This window comes from Lissotriton helveticus, chromosome 8, assembly GCF_964261635.1.
Source record: "Lissotriton helveticus chromosome 8, aLisHel1.1, whole genome shotgun sequence".
In the NCBI taxonomy this organism is placed as follows: domain Eukaryota; kingdom Metazoa; phylum Chordata; class Amphibia; order Caudata; family Salamandridae; genus Lissotriton; species Lissotriton helveticus.
This window is the reverse complement of record NC_136069.1, coordinates 721,832,855-721,850,547: the sequence shown is the minus strand read 5'-3', so window position 1 is coordinate 721,850,547 and position 17,693 is coordinate 721,832,855. Positions and strand designations below refer to the sequence as shown.

Below are 17,693 nucleotides of genomic sequence, written 5' to 3'. Positions count from 1 at the left end.
ACGTGATGCCGGGGGTGGGGTTGGTGGAGGGTTTGCTACACCTGCCATTCCTTACTGATCTACTATCTCTTTGAGCTCAGTTTGATTTACCCAGCCCCCTCAGCTTCAGAGCTCTCTCCAACAGATTGCCTCTGCTACGGACAGGCCACTTACCAGCTAATCAAAGCAGCCTGACTAAGACTGTTAAGGCGGACCAATCAGCAGAGACCACTAGACGGCTGGATTTTGGCTTACAGAAGAGAAAGTTCTAGAACTTCTCTTCTGTACTAATTATGATACATTCAACAGTTGCAAGTTGCTGACTTTATCAATACCAATCTTTTAAGTCCTTGAATGATATTTCACTACTTTCCTAGCAATAATTGTATCTAAGTAAAATACTGATATGTTAGTCTATGGAGCTAAGTATCTACAATGGGGAAAAATTAAATGGGCACTCTTTCATTCACCAGGGCATATAAAACATCTTTTATAAGATCCCTGCTTATAGTTACATGAACCCCCCCCACCCCCACCCCTTGGACACCTAGGGGAGACCTTGGGGGTGCCTAATATGTAAACAAAAGCTAGATTATCAATGTTTAAGTGCCCATACCACCAAAGTCGAATTTACACACCATTCACGTTTAAAGACAGTCTGCAAAGCTAGGCTGTCTTTAAAATAACAGCAGGCACTCAGCAGTGCACACATGCAAGTGCAGTAAATCTGCTGGGTCTCTAAACGTCCATGCCCTATTATATACTAGGGACTTACAGGTAGTTTGAACCCTCTAGCACTATTATATACTAGGGACTTATATGGACTGTCAATATGAATTATGAGAATTTACTTTTAAAGCAAGGCTGCAAGGCAGGACTTAGAGGTAGTTTGAACCTAAACCTCCATGCCCTTTTATATACCAGAGACTTATAGGCAGTTTGCACCCGCTAGCCCTAAACTAAGGACGTATAGGGTCTGTCATTGCCAATTTTAAATGTACCCTATTACATGTACCTTTTTAAACAGAGCACTGCCCCTGGGCCTGCTTAGCAAAGCCCATGGTACAGTCAGAGTCAGTTACCACCAGTATCAGTCAGCAATAAATGAGGGTGAACAAGGCAAAAGAGTGACTATTTAACAACAGTGATACAGCACACCGCTAAATAATGAAAACCGAACCAGCCAAACACCTAAATCTGCCTTCTCAACAAAGTAATGTTACCAAACGTTTGACTGGGAGACAAGTGTTGGCGTTGAACTACCTACAACTATAGCCACAGAAACTCAAAAAGTTTGACAATTTGTCCAACGTTAAATTGCATCAAAATTCGACAGATTTTAGGTCATCTAGAACAGAGTCAAAGTCAAAGCATTGGATTTTCAAACATTTAGCTGTGGGCAGTAAATGCTATTCAGCAGGGTCAAAGATGCAGGTAAAAGAAATGCAGAACATATATCATGGCCTCCAGGAGCCATAAGGGGCTCTCACTCATAGCAAACACAACATGATGGACGGAGTGCTGAAACTTTTCAAACACTCACCTCCCAGTCAAGAGATCAAGGTTAAATCCATTGTTCTTTTGCTCACCATGCCACCCCAGTTTGGACCCAGCCATATGCAAATCAGTCTTGACCCTACTCCCCATTCATGGGAACAGCCCAGACTGCCAGGGCAGGTCCTCCCTGGACCAGAAAAAAGCATTGGGCCGGGTTTTGGAGTATCACCCCCTCATTAGTTAGACTAGCTAGAATGCAGAGGGACGGCGAGAAAGAGACCCACATCTGGGCATACCCTTGGCCACTTAGGGCGTATTTTAGTGTTGTTCTCATTCATAGCCAAGATGAAATAATTCCACTATGTCATAGTAGATGTGACACTCATAAGAGAGAACTGGAAAACGAGTAATGCTCGAAGTGGCTGCGGAATGAGGAAACAAATATCTGAATTAAGAAATAAAAGTGCATAGACATCGTTTGGTGGCTCAGTATGAAGAATAAGGACACAGTGAAGTCCACTAAATCCCCCAGGAGGAGGGAATGAGAGTAGGCACACAAGGAAGTGAGTTACAAGACAAACTAGATTTCGAGGAAACTAAACTTCGTGAACTTCGGTCTGTGGAGAAAGACAGAAGAATGGTTCACCCAAATAAAGAACAGCACTTCACTGAAAACACAGTATCTCATGTGATTATGGTCCACTTCTGTAACACAGCAAAACAATTTGTGTGCAGAAAAAAAACAGTCATAAGTTAGCCCCGTTGTGGACGAAGGACAACAGAGGGTTAGCTTCTGCACTGTATTTGCAAAGGCTTTCCGGAGTTCGTCATTCATCAAGTCCATGCCTATTGCTCGCACACAGCTTGAAACATCTGTAATGTCCACATGTGGCTTACACCCCTACCTTCCAGGGCCCTCGCTGCCAATCTCTGTAGACAATTATTCATGATAATTAAGACCTGATTAAGAGGTGGGGGGTACATTTCGATTGTGTGTAAACAGGACTCTGAACCGGGATTAGAATTTCAAGTAATGCAATAATACCACATCGACCTATGCCCTCCACAACGTTCCCATATCAAATTTCGGCAGATCAAGCATACTCAAATTTTCAAAGGTGGTAGGGGGAGGCCAGTTCCCAAGAGGGCTGCTGATGCTTGGTGCTCCCAAATAAGTCCTCATCTTTTCTGCCAGTTGCAGCTCCAGAGTTGAGCGGTTGGGGGGGGGGGGGGGATTGGTGGCTTAGTGGACAAATGAGTCCACTGTAGGAGCCTGTGTTCGACCTCATGGTCACATGTTCAAATACCGGCGGGCTCACTCAGCCTTTCATCCTTCTGAGGTCAATAGAATGAGTACCATTGAGTTGTGTAACAATAAATATCTATTATTCAGCACCAAGATACACTTGGGTGAAAGTGCACTTTACCAATATACGGTATGTTATGATGCCCCAGGGTTGAGGAAAAGAGGTGAGTGAAAAGTCACCTACAGGGGTTACATTTCAACTGTGATTCCTGCTGGAACCCAGGCGGCCATCTCAGAACCCCCAGAGTCTGATCAGGAGGCTGTGCTGCTGAGCATGGAGAGAGGAGCGTCAGTTGTGGCAAACCCCCATGATGGCCTGCCCGAGGTGTGAGGGGTTATGGGCAGCAGGAGTAGCAATGTTACTAGAGTGGCACCAGGGAGGCAGAAACTGAGACCTAAAGTGTTGCTACCGGCCGTGTCCAAGAGGTGACATCATTCCGGAGGACAAAGCAGCCAAAGAAGAGTGCCGCCATCAGTGCTGATTGAGACCGACACCTTTAGAGTAGTGGCGTTCTGTGGTCTGGATGATCTACCCAGGGTAGGGACATCCTGTCAGATACCAGTGGAATCAGGAACAGTTGAGGGTGGTAAACAATATACAAAAGCGAGTGCTTAGGAAGCACAGTGTTTTTACTGAAAGTTCACTTAACCACATATTAATCCAGATTGTTCAAACATATGCACTCTTCTTATAGATCCAATTTAACGCAGGAGCCATGATATGATATTCCCAAAAAAGATTTTCTTTACTCCTCACAACATTAAACTGCAGCTCAGTCAACACGTTTCGTCCAGACAAGGTACTTCATCAGGGTTTAGAGATGTCTTAGTGTTTCCTTGTGGGCAAGTGTAAGCCACACAGAAGAAGAGGAGGCTGAATAGTGATATTACCCAAGGTTCTTTAAAAATTCCATTATGATTCTTCCAGGATAAGTGTAAACCGGAGAAGGCTGAATATCTATATCCCTATTGGGACCTGCCAGGTTAAGCATAAACATGTGGCATCCCATCCACATGAAGCTTTCGCATCAGTTGAGGGTGGTGTTCGTTGGCAGAGGTGTGCATAGAAGTGAAGAAAAAAGCAAAAAGTATTTGTTTAACACACGCAAGGCTGTATCCAAAAACAGGACAATGGAGACAAGGTCCATTAACGATGGTGAGGACCTCCGGAGGGGCAAATGTCTGTTTTTGAACTCCATCTTGGACCTGAAAACAGAACTGGTGGAGAAAATTTGCACTGTATTAACTTTCGTTCAAAATAGGGACTCCCTGTTGAGGGGGCCTTAGTATTGGCAGTGGAATTGAAAACTGGATGTCTGGAGGGAAGAATGCAGGCACTTGAAGACATGATGGTTGAAAATACCAATGAGATGAGAAAGTTCTTATATACCCCCAGAAATCTGGGTGTGCTCCGATCCTTCTTCAGTCCTGGAAGGGAGCAGCCAAACAATCATTTCCAGTGGGGAAAAGGGTCAAATCAGAGTTTGGGAATGCCCATAAATGTACATATTTGTGGACGATCCCGAACTTGCAAGATAAACAATGCCTTGGCAGGCCCCTTCCCAATACTTGACTGGGATTTAGGACTGCAGATTTCACTGCACTTGAGGTGAGGAAATATTCTGTAGTAAATCCATTTATGCCTGCTGGGAACACTGTAAATGAAGTGGTTTTCTCCCATAAACATATATTTACAGAGAAAAATAGGTTTGTGAATAGGACCCGTGGTATTTCTAAACCTCATGGTATTGGTATTGACCAGATACTTTAATAACTCCCTATCCAGCCCCGACTTCTAATTTTTAATCTGGTAAAGTGAGGGTGGCCAGGTCCTTCTGGGCAGTGGATTTTAAATAATGAAATGACACTACAAGTTTCCCTTATTAGCGGGGCACAAATGATTGTACATCACCACACTGGTTTGTTTCTGAAAGCCCAATTTCTGTAATTTATTGTTCATGTTTACTGCTTTTCAGTACAACTCCCCAAGCTTTAGTATGCTGCTTTATCCCTCAAACCAGGACATCATTACTTTTCTCAGTAGTCCCTGTCTTTTGCATTCCAGATATCACAGCCTATGAATACCTCAGTGTTTGAATTGTAAACGGCACAGATAGTCTAAACAAAAAAGTATTTCTAAAAAATAAACAAAAGGAAAAACGGGCATGCTAGAATTTCTTAAAATAACAAATGCAAGGACAACCTGACAGCAGACTAGAACATTGGAAGAGAAAGGAAGATAATATACTGTTATTGGCTCAGGAGATGGAGGTCGTGGGAACTTGTACACTGACAGAAATAACCCCCCCACCATCACATTAGCCTATATGTCAGTCACTAGTGCATCCACCCGTTCTATCTTGTCAGACACAGTAGCATGTGACAAGAAGAGAAATGTGAAAAATGATAAGAAATCCTTCAAGAGTTGGAGGTTTTTTTTTTTTAATAGCGCAATCTCGCCCCGGAGGTAACAGAGCACTTTACATGAGCTCCAGGTGTGTTACAGACAGACACATTCATTTGGTTAGGCACAGGGAGATTTAGGGCCAGATGTAGGAAGCCTAATACCAGTCGGTAACGGCCGAGATTACCGAATTTCGGCCGTTACCGACTGGTATTAGGCTTTTCAGATGTAGGGGGCCTAATTTAAGGATTCTGTAATTTACCGAATCGGTAATTTAAGGAATCGGTAAATTACTGAATTCTTAAATACCGATTAGGTAAATTACCGAATCCTTAATGTAGGGAGCACTCAAATGAGTGCTTTTCCCATTTTAGGATTCGTTATTTACCACCAACTACAAGTTGGTGGTAAATATCGAAAACCCCAAAAGAAGCAATTTTTTGCAAATTATTACAGTGCCATGTGGCAGACATACATGCCTTTAGGGCATGTATGTGTGCCACATGTGCACCCATACACAATTCAGGGTTGCAAGAGAGTGTCAAAGTGACACCCTGCCACCCTTCAATGTGTTCCCCCTTTTACTTACTGTTTCGGTAATACTTACAGAATGAATACTGACATCCCATTTACCGATTCTAAAATACCGAATCGGTAAAATTCGGTATTTTAGAATCAGTAAATCTGGATTACCTACATCTGGCCCTTAGTGTTTGCCCAGAATCACAGGATGTTGAGCGTCCCTGCAGAAACTCGAACCTGGTTCTCCAGCTTCGAGGTGGACTGCTCTAGTGATGAGCATGTTAGAATACTAAATGATTTAACTGATCCTCCAAGCAACAAACAAGACTGAACGTTCAGGTCGAACTAAAAGACAAAATGGCATTGAGCAAAGTGATGTATAATTGAGATACAGTCTGAGGCCTACCCCTGCTTGTGTCCTCCCTACCACCGGAGAGGTCTGTGATGCTCATTCAGGCTTCCAGGAAGGTTTTAACACCACCTTCGGATGTAGCCATAAGGAGAGGACTTCCACTTCTCTATTTTTGGTAGCGCCTTAAGACGCTCTATTTCACTTGTGCGAGCAAGTGTAATACACGCAGCAATGTGGCTTCTGCAGATTCTCTGCCATGGTGACAAAGGTCAGCACCATTCAAACTTTCTCTATCACATCCAACATATCCAATGTTGCAAAAGAAATGTGTTTTTGAGGTCTGGCTTTAGCGAAAGCCTTTTGATTTTAGTAAAATTATATAATATACTTATTTACACAGGGGATTTCAGACAGCCCTCCTCATCCACTGGTCTGTTACAAAATACAGCATGAGGGATTAGGTTAGCCTACTTCAGCCATTGGCTAACATCATTGTGAGTGTTGGACCAGCAAGCGTCTATGACATGTTGAATTCTCCAGCCATAGCCCATTTCTTTTAATCCTGACCTCTTGATGTCCCTTCAAAGTCTGATTTGACATACCAGGGAGTTCGTTTTAACCCACTTTCACCCCACCTTTTCACTTCCTCCACGCCTGGCTCATCTCAAGGCTTTAGAATACCTCTTGGCCATATCACAAAACACCCCTGAGCTCCTCCCTCTCAGTGAGGGTGTTGTAGCCCACACTGCGACTAGGTATGCAGTGCAAGGAGGTGATCCAATGATGAAGCATGCCACCTACGGGTGGATGAGGGAATCCATCCTTTAAAAGGGGCCCCCCCGCACTCCATTTTCATTTTAGACCCAGCGGTGCACTTTTGTGTTGCTAGTGTTAGAATGCTGCCTGTTCACAAGGAGCACATCCTCACACTAAGTAGTTTTCCTTTATAGGAGGTCCTGGAATAATTCGAACATTTGCACGCATTTATCGGTATAACTACCTTAGAGATTGCAGAAACAGAAAACGGCCATAATAGCAGCATTAACTTGTTTTCAAACAAGGAGGGTTCCTGTTCCTATCTTGCGCTAATATACGGCGCCTAGAAAACGAGTAACATTGTTTTTGCTTGAAGAAGTTGCAGGAGACGAGATATACTTCCACTACACAGAAAAGATACCCTTACCGGGTTGGAATTATCACCGGTCAAGTGGAACTACAATACACGCCACTATAACAAGAAAGCCCTGAAGAATATCAGAGTGACTTGTACTCTGATGAAACACGTGTCGGCTGGCGTGGTATACCTTGAGCAATAAAAAGAAAATATTGCTCTCACAAGAAGAAGTGGACATCATTCCTTATGACTATACTGTTTGAACTGATACTTACACAATTGAGTGTTTGAATTTAATGGAGTGTGTGCGTAGGAATTGGTCTTTTATTGTTCAAGTGTTGTGAACCAACACCTTCTGGAGGGGTTAAGAGGGTCTCCCCTCCCCTATAGCACCACGGCCTGGAACAAGAGCAGCCAGACAGGCAGTCAGTAACATAGCAGAGCGCAAGTATTCCCTGAAAAGATAAAAAACCCTGTTTCTTTGAAGAACCGTTAGTTTTCCTTTATTGTTTGGCAATGTGTGCTTTTTGAGCCCCAAAAATATATTTTTGCTTTGTTAAAAAAAATTAAGCACTGGCTAGGGATTGTCAGGCCTACAACAACAAAACTATGGCAAACTAAACCAAGCATTGACAAAGTCTAAAGGTCCTCCAGGCAGCCCAAGGGTGATGTGGAAAGTTTTCATCAACCATGATGATTTAAAGGCCTGTCAAAAAAAATCAGCAAACCACACTACAAACGTCTTATGCTCAGCACAGAATCCTGTGTCATAGTTTTAACACTGTGCTCCAAAGAATAAGGGAAATATGAGGCACAGATGACACAGCATCAACAAGGGTGTTCTGTGTCCTTTTGTTTTTGTTAGTGGTGCCAATGGAACCATTCTTGAGAGAGATTAAGCAGCCTGGCAACTCAAAATCCTCTATTGCTGAGAATTCAAAATGGAGGCTGCCAAATCTTGCCTGGCGTTAAATGGGAATCTTGAAGAGTCCGCTAATTGAAGAATCAGACGTGCTCATGCACCTTGTTTATATAGACTAAATTCCCAATTACTACAATTGAGCCCTACATTGCCAATCACACAAGTGTTCACTAAAGTGATGGGAAAGGAAAATGATGGAATGATGTACAGCCCCATTTCTTTTCTAAAGTGTATTTGTATTGATCACATTAAAGGCTTGGAACCATATTATCTGCTTTGTTTGTTTGGTGCATATGGGTGTGCTATGATCTGAATTTTGCCCTTACGTGTCAACGCATTCCCCATACACAGTGAAGGGGTGAAATTATTTGATACACCAGGCCCAGGTTCCCTCATACCCTGATCTCGAGTGTTCCCTCACAGTTGGCTGGCTCTTGGGTATTGTGGTGCTTTTTGTATATATTTAGTTGCATGTTTGCGAGTGTTGTTTCTTGTTTGCAGCTGGAAGTACTGAGAAAGAGGTATCATATTTTGTGCTGGCTTGGTTTAAACTTTCTTTGTTTTGGCAAACACGAGTTGACGAAATTAAGATTTTTACATACCTCTGTGTACCCGTATTTCACACCCCAAGCTGCCACACCACCTAATGGCCACTTCATTCTTTAAGGGTATGGTTTATTAAAAATTCAAAACGCAATGTGTGCTCAGGCTTGGACAGAAAAACAATCTGTTCAGATTCATCAAACTGGGTGTTCTTTCCCTACAAATATTTATATTTTTATATTATTGTTTTGGGATTTACATAGTACCAATATGGCTTTGGCACCTTTAATGGTCATAGGTCGTGAAATTCAATGCAGTTTCCATTATTTCAATAACTGGAGACTACCAAGCGAATTATGTGGTCACTGGTAACCGAACGTTGTTATTCTTTTTCACCCAAGTGTTGAATTTGTGAAGTACTTTAAAACTGATAAACGAATAGTGTAAACTAATTAAAGAGGAAGGTCTGACCTCCTATGTCATCCTTTCTTTTTGTGAGTCCATCCGATTTGAAGCCCTTCTTGGCCATGATACAATAGAACCACTTATTGTGTCAATGTGAGGGACTGAATATTTCAAATTACGGAAATGAGGGAGGCAGGTTGGAGCTAAGAAAACACAGCACAGAACAGTTACTGAATCCGCGTCTGTTGGAAAAGGGGCAAATTAATTGCACACAGAGGGTGACTGACCTAATCCAACGGAAAGGCAGGGCAGTGAGAGATCTTTCTCCTGCCCATAAAGGATTCCCATATGAGGCATCTGGAAGGCAAACCGGATATAATCCGTTTACATACACTGGGAGATTAAATACCAACGCTTATACAAGGAGAAAGGGTGAAGCCTGCTGAACATTTTGTTCTCAACTTATGAGTTTCCAGAATGAGAGACTGATGGGACTGTCCATGAGCTATATCATATTATGAACAGTACTTTAAATGGGCCGGTACTGAGTACCAGCACTTCTCATTTTTACCGCTCTGAGTACCGGCACTTGTCTGCTGCCAAGGAGAGTACTCAACAAAGGTAGACACATTGTTGCTTTGGCTCACGCGCACGAACGAGGCTGTCTGACAGCCAAAGAGCCTCTAGCCCAAGCTCAGCCACCTCTAAACAATTCAGCAGGGCTCATCTGCATAATGTCCAGTGTTCACCACCACGCTGTGTTTGACAGAGCAGGGGCCATTCAGGCCCTACGCTGTCAATCACATTCACACCATGGTGTGCATTTGTGCACACACTCGAATCCAGGCATCCCGCTGACTGCACCAATAGTAGCAATTAAGAAAGCCGCCAGAGATAAGGGGTGTAAAATGGCCTTTATCCCAACTGAGTTTTTTGTGTGAGTGTCTGTCTGCTTCTATCTGGGTGTTTGCCTGCTTGTGTGCGCATGTTTGTGTGTGTGAGAGAAAAGCTAGTGAAAGAGGGAGAGAATGCAGACACTAGGGAGGTATTTAAAAGGACATTCTTGGAATGCTTTGTGTGAGCATTGCTGCTTGTTTCTGTGAATGCGCAATCAAGAATATATAAGTATTCGGCCACATAGTAGAAGTGTCTTATATGTCTTGTCCTTAGACCCGCCCCTAGCCCCGCCCACTTGTTACACTCATGGCTCATTTTAAGAGTACCTGCACTTATTTTTTCCCATTTAAAGCACTGATTATGAACACAGGGTCACCACCTAAGATCCAGTCCAGTCTTAAACAGCAGCATGTAGGCCTTGTTTGTGTACATGGAAAATGGCTCTGGTCGCCACTGAAATACCTGTAGACGCTTTATATAACTTTCCAGCACTGAACGGTGCAGCAGTGGCTTCGACACAGCAGTCGAAGTGCTATATAAACAGTATGGGAACTCTGATGCTGCATGCAATGGGGGTTGGGTCAGTGAGTGTGGTCAAATGAGCTGCTAAAAAACAACAAAATATACTGGACGTTTTTGTGGCCTTTCACCTTCAGGTAACTACATTTAACCCCTTCCATGCGGCCGCGATTCTGCGCCTGTGGGCAGAATCGCGAGTGGGCGGGTTTATGACGGCCCCCAGCCGTCATCAGCACACGAGCCCCGATGACGGCTGGGTGCCGTCATCAGCATGGAAGGGTTTAAAATAATGTGCAGCTTAAATTATAAATTAATACAAGTTAAGTTATTCAGTGGGAAATGCACTATCGTACTATATGAAACTTCCATTAGTTGCAACACTGCAGAGGTCTGTAAGTGTGTGTGTAACCAGAGAACCATAACATTTTATCTTGGTTGGTACAGTGGAGAAGAGTGATGTGTATTTTTAAGGCTATGAGGTCCCAGCCTGTGACGGAAAGCACTGCGAATACGTCATTATTTTAAACTAGCATTACACACAGTGTAAGATAAACTGCTACAAAATGTGCAAAAAAGTTTAAGATGAAATGGTGCTTTCAAAATATACATTTTGGTAATACCCAGACTGTACGTAGGGCACTTTTTTTGTAATAACTGTCCCTTAAAGCAAGCACTTCACAGCTCAGCTGGTACCTCTTACACTACCAATTAAAAAGAATAAATCTGCCATGAAGAAGCTTTAAGTGATTCCATCAATTAAAGCCAATACTGGCTTCCAAGCACCCTTTACATTTACAAATTGACCATTTGCGCACATTTCCATTTCTATCATGCAAGCAGGCACCCTGCAAGAAACCTGGTTTCTTGTTACTCTGCCTGTCCCCTTGCATGAACCTGCATTACGCCCCTGGATTCACAGGTATGCGGCTGGGGGGGGGGGGGGGGGGGGGGGGAGGGGTCCTAGGTCAGGAGCGTGCCCCCCTCTATATCATTTGCAGGGTTGGGGGGGGGGGCTCAAGTTTCGTTACGCCACTGGGCAGACCGCGTTATATGTCCCTCTACAACGAATGAAGTGGCGCCTGCCCTCATTAGCTTCTACTGGGCCTAAATATTGGAAGCAAACTCCCGTTTCAGCCACTAGATGGCGAAAGCACCTCGGGAAAAAACCGATAACGATTTCTCTCGTGTGTTTATAGCTCTGCCAATACCCAAGCGTTACCAGTGCAAAGCAGAAGCAACCCTCCCACCCCCCACGATCCCCGCCAGCTCGCCATCATTAAGCCCCAAGAGTTGGGGGAGTTGTAGAAACCAATCCTTCGGTCAGCTGTTGGCTGAGACCAGAGTAAGGAAACGTGATCAGTGTAATTAGGGTGACCAGACGTCCCCGTTTTCCCAGGACGGTCCCCGTTTTTGGAGAAGTGTCCCCGTGTCCCGACACTTTTCTCCAAGTGACTCAAATGTCCCCGTTTTCAAACAGTGTCCCAGGTAAACACAGAAATGTCCCTGTTTTTCATTGTTCCTGTTGAACATGCGCGTGCAATCTCTCTTTGCACTGGCATTTGCTAGCATGTGATGTTTTATTGATTTTTGGCAAATATATGCTATAGTCCTTAAAAGTGTAAATGTAATAAGAAGTACTAATGCTGCTGTGTAAAGGAGAGGGGTGCCAATAAAAGACCTCAGATTTGTTGTCTGTAATGCTTCATCTCGATCTGTGGAGGGAGCTGTCATTGTAGTCCTTTTTCTAGGTCTATGACAGCTGTCAAATAATCCTACATTTATGTCGATGGTTACTGCAAACCGTAGTCCTACTTCTATGTCAATGACCTGTCCCCGTTTTTTGTTTTGAGAATCTGGTCACCCTAAGTGTAATGTATACCTATTTCATTCATACAGCGCTTCACACCATAGTCCTGGCATCAGTGAACTAAACACGTTACCTCTACACGCCTGTGTTACGTACAAGGCATTACATTAGCCACCTGCTGAAAAACAGAGGCAGCTGTGAACAGGAGGTAGGGCGTGAAAACCTGCCTTGAATGTGAACTGTGAGCTGGAAAAGCAACAAAGCACCTTTCCGTGAGGTCAAGCCGCTATTTATAATGATTTCTTCCATAGTCAAGGGGGCAAAATGGGGCACTTTGCAGCTACATGTTCACGTGCATGAACTGTTTTAAGGACAGATTCCCGATTGAATCACAAATCTCTCAAAAAAGTGTAAGGAACAGAGACGCCGCAAATCATAACAACAAGCATGTATGTCGTTGTTGGAAACACATGTATCCAGTATTGAGGTTAGACAATTCTAAGATGCTTAACTGACAGAAATCTCTATAAGACCACGTTAAGCCTGCTTTGAATTACATATTTTCTTGTTTCTGTAAATTGTATCGATCTGATAAACATGTTTTCATCAGTACCCAGTGCTTTAAATGGGCCGGTACTGAGTACTGGCACTTTTCTTATTTTGAAAGGGAGAGTACCTGCACTTCTCAAGGGCGACTTAATACTTCTAACTGGAGAGTACTGGAAATTTTTTTTTTTTTTTCTTGGACTTCTATTTTTTTTATTTCAAGCACTGTCAGTATTTGAGGCTCTGCAGACCTATTAAGGGCCAAAACTACACCATCCAAAAGTTATTAAACAAATAAATAGGCTCCTGGGGCCAACGAGTGAAACAAGGACTGCTGCTTTGTAACTCGTGGTGTTCCATCATCTGTCTGCTGAACACTATAGTGGACGTCTCCCTGTAGGAAGGTAGATCCCTGACTATGGTTGCCCCCAACTTTTTGCCTGGTGTTTTGCTGGTTTTCTGACTTAGTTGACCTGGGACCCTGCTATTCAGGGCCCCAGGCCTACTACTCTCTCTGTAAAATGGATTCCATGTACCTTAGGTACATATCTAATTGGATACTGAGTCACCTTATCAGTCCCTGTACAGTGTACCTTAGGTACCCAGGGCATAGGTGTACACAGGGCCTACCAGGGGCTGCAGCATGTATTATGCCACCCCTGGCTGGCCATCCAAATCTGACACAATTGGCTGCTTGACAGCTGGGGCAAGGTGGTGTAATCACCCTTTGCTTTAGATATAGTATACCTATATCTAACCCTAAAATGGACACACAGATCTCCTATCAGTCACTCCTATGGCAGGCCTTAACAATCCTGGAGGCAGAGTGCTTGGAATCGTGTGAGATAGTGCTCTGGCATGAGCTGAGCCTGTCTGCGGCTTTCGGGATCCATCCCTTAGCCGTTTCCATGATATCGCATACCATATACTCTTAAGTGCATTATAATCCTCGCGGTTATATGCCAACTCTGGTATCGCTTTATCAAAACATGTCGAGTAAGGTGTCATACGAATTGGAATACTAACCCCTCGCCAATTCTGGCGACGGGGTTAGCATTCCACCCTTCTAGAGGGACACGACATGTATGTAACCTGTAACCCCGGTTAAAGTCAGACAGAGCCTTAGCATCCACAAAATGGATGCTGCCACCGAGACACAAGTCTGCCCTCCTGCTGCTGGGAGTCCTCCCAGAGCAGGAGGCAAGGACAAAGGGTTTCCTGCCAGGGGCGGTGCCAGCACCGTCCCAGACAGGGCTTTGTGTATTCTAGGTAGGCAGGGCTTTAGAGGAAGGTGACTGCAAGTGGCACCCCAGTGCTCACTGTGCATAGGCCGGCTTGAACCAGTTCCAGGGGCACACCAGACCCTGGGCTGGAGAAAGCCCGCCAAAGGAGAGGGGTGTAACCACCCCCCTCCTGGTCCCACCCATAGGGCAGGACTTAGTCGCGTGCCAGCCCCCTTTTCCCAGATAAAGGTAGGAGCAGGCCCCCTTCCAAATTAGATCATCTTTGGAATCAAGACACGACTTTCTACGGAAGGACTTCAAGATTTCCTTCTTCAAGATTCTCCCTTGTGGCTAAGGAGTAGTCACCCTGCATCCGCAGGCACCATCGTAAGAACACTGCGGTCTGCTGTAAGTCCTTCCTCCGGAATCCGACTGCCCAGCTCGACAAGACCCGGCTTCCCTGGCACCTCCGACCTCTACTCACCTCTACAGCCAAGCTGAGAACCGTGAGTGCGACGAGACCTCAAGGGACCGACTATTGCCAAGACTGCACGACTTCTGCACAGCAAGCCCGCCGAGTAATTTCCTGGTGAGTGCTTTGGGGTCCGAGAAGCCCCAACCCTGAGCAGCTCCAGCACCGAAGAGCAGCCCCCCAGCATCTCCACGATCGGCGTGGGGCCCTTCTGCTTTTTGCTGCTCACCGCGTTGTTTGGCTACTAGCCTGCTGGCTTGTGGCCTTCTGAACGACGCCCGACGACATCACTGCTGCTAGTCTGGTTGCTCCAGACTGGCCCTTGCTCCCTTCCCGAAGAGGAGCACCCCGGACCCTCCTGGTCCACTCCAGACGCCATTTTGAGTCCACCGCGTGGGCTTGAATTAGCCAAGGCTTTGTTGCCCAATCCTGGGTTCTTCGACGCCGACAGCTTCATCCATCGTGGGACAGCTCGCCTCTCCATCCTGGTCGCCGACAACACCTCCTGGTCCGTGAGATCTGCAGAGCACAGCGTCGCCCACTCACCTAGTCGAGGTGACTACCATCCGGTGCCCTCCTGGTGCCCACTGACTACTGGCTAGTAGTCACGAACTTGGTCCCCTCTGCTTTCAGGTGTCATCCATCTTCCAGATCCAGGCTTGGATCACTTTGAACAATCTTCACTGGTCGCCTGCCAGCATCTTTCTTCCAGGCTCCTGGTCCGGCAACGAGGATTCCCGACGTCTTTTGAGACCTATGCAGCTGCAGCCCCTGGGCTAGGTAACTTCGGCATTTCGGTGCCCCAGCATAGCCTCACTATCCAAGGGTCAGGATCCACTGTCGTTTTCTCCCTACCAGGTCGGGTTCGCCCGTGAACACTAACTTTAGCGTTACTAGCTACCATAGACTTTGTCCCGCATCCCGCGTGAGAGTGCACACTCTGCACCCGAATCCCCTGGGCCTCCTAGAAGTAATCTAACGATTCCCTAGTCAAGTCCTAGCGATTCCAAAGCCTATTAGTACTGTACTTACCTGCTAGTAATTTCGCATTCCACTTTTAAAGTATATGGTTTTTCGTGCCCCTCGGGCATTTGTATATACTGTGCTAACTTAAGTATTTTCGTAAGAGTTTTGTTGTGTGCCTAGCACCCTGTCCTCATAAAGAGTACAGGGTTGTTGTGATTCTAATAAATACACTGTTTATTTTCATAACACTTGTGTGGTGTCCTTTCACTGGGTGTTCAAGGGGTAATGTGATGGTAAAACAGCTGGCTTAACACGCCCTCTAGAGTCTTAGCCTTAGACTGCTCGTATCCATGCTACTAGGATAGCTGGTCTATAAGGTTGACTTACAACCAATCATCAATAAGGGTTGTTTGGACTGATATATAGTGATCACTAGAATAGTGAACACTGCACATCAGGCCAACTTCTCACATTGGTGAGCAGCGGTTGGGATTTGAGCTTGCTGTTGTTTTACCACACATATCCTAAGAATATCTTGTGAAAGATCACATAAGTACTAAGGTACATATAACTTAGCTTAGAATACTCTGAGTTCTACTGAACCAGCTGTTGTAGCTCCTAGGGCCTAGCACACCCTAAACTACAACTCTAGCAAGGGATCAGTAGGCAAACATGTAGTGTAGGTAAGTGCACCACTTACACCTCACTAGAAAAGCATGTCTACCCAAGGAGAATCTACTGAGACTCCCCTTGTGGATGTTGACCCTCCACAGGTCAAATCAAGATATGCAGCTCTCAGTTTTCAGGAGATGAGACAAGTGTGTACCTCCAGGAAACTGAAACAGGGGTCTAACCCCACCATTCCCTTTTTAATAGGTCTCTTAGAGACTTATGATGCGAGAAAGATTTCTCAGCTAGATGGGAATATGCCAGCCTTAGAGGGTACCTCTGGGGATCCAGACCTCCCCAACACTGCCAAAGCAGTTGAGGAGGAGGATCAAGAGGAACTCTCTGGGGACGAGGTAGACAAAGGTCTTGAGGTAGTCAGAAGGCTAACTAGGGCCAACTTAGACTTGCTTGGGCTAGGATCTGGGGGACCCCCAGTACTGACCCTAAGTAGGCCTAACCTTGGAGTTAGGAGAGATAGATCTCTTTCTAGGGACTCCAATAGATCTCTGCACTCTAATGCCTCTTCTCAGAGGAGAAGGAACTCTCCCCAGAGGAGATTGACGTCCCCCCAGAGAATAGAGCATGAAGCTAGGATGAGACAGGCTACTCTGAGGATTGAAAGGGAAGAACTTGCCCTGGCCAAAGAGAAGCTTGCCTTTGCTAGAGAGCAGCAGATGAGTGGGTTAGCTCTCACTGGTGGCAGCAATCTCCCAAGAGATAGAGAGAAGGGTTTAGATACTAAACACCTGACAAAGATAGTGCCCCCCCTTTAAGCAAGGGGATGACATCCAGAAATGGATGGCTGCTTTGGAGAGGGCCTGCACTGTGCAGTGCATTCCCCAGAGTCAGTGGGCAGCTATACTGTGGCTCTCCTTTGATGGCAAAGGTAGAGATAAGCTCCTCACTACTAGAGTTGAGGATGCTAACAATTACCAGGTCCTGAAAAATGCACTCGTTGATGGGTTTGGCTTAACCACTGAGCAGTACAGGTTGCTGTTCAGAGACACCCAGAAAACTCAGTCTCAGGACTGGTCTGACTTTGTTGATTGTGCCACTAAGGCTTTGGAAGGCTGGCTACTGGGTAGCAAGGTTACTGACTTCACAGGATTGTATAATCTTATTATGAGAGAGCAAGTCTTAAATAATTGTCAGAACCAGTTATTACACCAGCACCTGGTAGACTCTGATCTGACCTCTCCACAAGAATTGGGTAAGAGGGCAGACAAATGGGTCAGAACCAGGATTAGGCCTAAGAACCAAGGTGGTGACCAGAAAAAGGAATCAACCAAGCCTCAAGAGAAGGGTGGGAATAAATCTTCAGATCAAACCACACCAGGGCCCCAAAAATCCTCTGAGGGGGGTGGGTCCCAGAATCCTTCCAATGTCCAGAAGAAACCTTATTGTTATCCCTGTAAACAGGTGGGTCATTTGAAAACTGACAGCAGTTGCCCAGAGAATAACAATAAGGAGAACATACCCCCAAGTAACATTCCCAAACCTCCTGTTACTACTAGTAGTAATCCCCCAGGTGGTGGGAGTGCCCCCAAGAA

The 17,693-nt window shown here is 45.2% G+C and overlaps 1 protein-coding gene across 4 annotated transcripts in view; it reads right to left on the bottom strand.

Annotated features, from left to right (window-relative positions):
• The window catches only part of FARP1 (FERM, ARH/RhoGEF and pleckstrin domain protein 1), a 543,186-nt gene that overhangs the window by 106,955 nt on the left and 418,538 nt on the right, over positions 1-17,693 (bottom strand). The gene's annotated exons all lie outside the window — the stretch shown is intronic.